The following is a 2,873-nucleotide window of genomic DNA, read 5'->3' as shown; positions in this document are numbered from 1 at the left end:
AGTGTTTGCAGTTTCACTAAAAAAATGAGAGATTTCAGAATAAATGAACGAATTTGGACTTTACCTAATCTCACCAATTGCAAAACTAAGAACGTTGCATACTGCATTGAATGTCCTTGCGGACTAAGATACGTTGGACAAACCAGCAGAGCGGTACATGTCAGAATTGCTGAACATCGATCACGCATAAGATGCAAAATTGTCACGGCGCCCTTAGTTAACCATTACCTTACTTTGAAACACTCACCAAACAATATAGTATGGTGGGTCTTGGAAGCAGTTCAAAACTCTACCAACATACAGAAATGTTTGTTAGACAGAGAGGCTCGGTGGATCTTCCGATTGGGTACACATATTAGGGGATTAAATGAGGAATTTATTCCACCATTCTAATATCTACCATAATGCCACAGTATAATTCCTCTCACAGAGTCACATGTTAGTGACGAAACGCGGCTCCGCTTATATACGGCTTTGTATGGCAAGTTCAACGGCCCTCATACACCTCCCTCTTGGGGTGTGTGCTAAGGGGCCGCGCTGTGATTGGATATGTCTTATGCTCCAATCACGGGGAAGGTGTGTCAGTTCACCTCCCGCTCGTTCCTCTCTAGATCATAGAGAAAAAGGATACGTCACACGCATCCACCCACAAGTCGGAGGATGCAGTGCGTAGACGTAACAGCCGACCGAGGTTTTCTATTCGGCAGCCGGAACGCGCGTCATCACGCTGCCGGCTATTTACTCAGTCCCTATTCTATCTCTTTCACTGTCGTCAGATCCTCACTGACACTGTGAGCTACGTTTGATTCATTCTCAAACTATTGGTAAGTATATTTCTGCTTCACTTCCTACTCCGCTAAGAAGCCTTATTCACTGTTTTATATGTTTTATATCTTGCATAACACTCTGGTTTTGATATTTGTGCAATCTTGTGACCTTTAGGCACCTCTTTTCTTTTCTTCCCCCCGGTAGGTATTCGTTACCGCAACATCCATTTTGATACCAACGTTGCTTCATCACAGGGTATCATTTCCTCCACTCTGAAGAATGTTCATGATCATCGGGTTCTATTAATTTAAGATCCGTACGCGATAATTGCAGAAGAGCACATAACATCTTTTAGAGACTCAGGTAATTTCTCTTTCTGTGCTCTCTCTCTTTTTTCACTCTTTATCTCGTTATGACTACATTTCATAGATTCTGTATTTTCCAGATTCACTGAAAGATATACTTCTCCCCTGTTTTTATAATTTCTTTAATGTTATCTTTACTTCAGTGTCTTGCTTCAGTCACTCCTGCTCATGCTCTGCACCAGGGTCTTGTTTGACGTCTTGACCTCCTGCCTTTGAAGTTTTCCCCCTCATTCATTTAGGGTAAGGTTCCCCTTCTAGGCAGTTTAAATTAGTAGTCTTAACTTAAATCACTGATCAGCCTTAAAGAAATTATGGTTTTTTTAATTTAAACTTGTCAACCCAGGATTTCCGTTTGAGAAGCATACAGCATGTGATATTATGTTTTTGTTGTAATACAATTGATTTTCTTTTTTGTACAAACTATACATTTCTTTATGTGATGGAGTATTTTGTCTGCTTCCCCGTAGGGAATTTCACTACTTACTTTGCCCCGAGGAAGGCGGTTTTCCAACACCAGTGGCCTCACAGGTGGCCCGCCGAAACGTCCTAACGGTCTCAATGTCGAATGGAACTTAAATTCTGTTCCCAATTGCTTATTGATTTATTCTCTTTGAGACCTTTTTCTTTCTTTTCTCTTCATATACCAAGTGAAAAGTGGACGTTGGCAGACCTGTATATTGCTTACAAGTGCATTTATATTTTGCCTAGACCAATTGGCGGACTTTCATAAAATGCACTTAAATTTTGCTTAAACCGTAATTGCACTTAGATTTTGCTCAAATTATAACTGTATGTCTTTGTTGAAAGTAATGAATTTTATGTATTTGTTAAACACACTCTCTCTTTTTTGTGAAATAAATAAGTCAGAAAGAAAATACGTTTTTCTTTGTGTAAAATGATGTTGCTCTATGCTTCTTATGGTGACCTTGGGTTGTTCTAAGTTGGAATAAGTAGGATATCCTGCTGGATACCATTTAAAATCATTTCATAAATTTTCAAATTTAGTCTTTACGGCTTTTGAAACCCTTGTTATGTGAATATTGGTGACCCCATCATTAGCTGTACCACGTCTGGGTCAGTCCCCATTTTGTGTACCTGTTGTTTTTGGCAACCTTGTTGCCGAGGGAGTGGCAAAATTACGAAATTTGGAAAGATTTAATTCAAACTTTTCTTTTTTCATCCTGTTTATATTTTTTATTTTTTGACTACCTCTTGACGCCATCCTTTGACCACGGGTTCAGTGCATGGCCGGTTGACTGTGGCACCTTATAGATTAATACTTTCTTCTCTATTCTCTTTTTTTAGTTATAGCATGGCTGAAAGTCAAACATTTAGTTTTACTGAGGAACAGATCTCAGAGATAATCAGTGGTCCATCCATCTTTGACCCGGCAGGAACGAATCCTAATTTAGCTCATTCTACTGACAGTGATGAACTACTTAAACTGAAAAAGAAAAACTTCAGGACAGAATTACATGGCCATTTCCTGCGCGAATATTTAAAATCTAATACTATCCCTTCAGGCTTAATTGTAAGAAACGAACCCTGTCTCTTTTTGTCGGACAAACAATATACAACTACTTTTAGTCAAATTGCCATTAAATGTAGCCGCGACTTTATGGTCTTAACAATTACCACAGCACAACGTATTGGTTTGGCAACTCAAAAAATCTTAGAACAAGAAGAAGTCAAATTTTTGTCAAGCACAGTTATTCCTGATGCGAAAGACCAATTAGACGC

At 39.0% G+C, this 2,873-nt stretch overlaps 1 long non-coding RNA gene across 1 annotated transcript; it reads left to right on the top strand.

Annotated features, from left to right (window-relative positions):
• Positions 1-384: 384 nt before the first annotated feature.
• Positions 385-2,010, top strand: LOC138512951 (uncharacterized). Its single transcript, XR_011281630.1, has 2 exons — positions 385-1,131; positions 1,277-2,010. It is a non-coding gene; the product is annotated as an uncharacterized lncRNA (long non-coding RNA).
• Positions 2,011-2,873: the final 863 nt, after the last annotated feature.

The sequence above is a fragment of the Ambystoma mexicanum genome, chromosome 12, assembly GCF_040938575.1.
Source record: "Ambystoma mexicanum isolate Mex_15411 chromosome 12, UKY_AmexF1_1, whole genome shotgun sequence".
Lineage (NCBI taxonomy): Eukaryota > Metazoa > Chordata > Amphibia > Caudata > Ambystomatidae > Ambystoma > Ambystoma mexicanum.
Note: the sequence above shows the minus strand (reverse complement) of the source record. Positions and strands in the feature narration are given on the sequence as shown.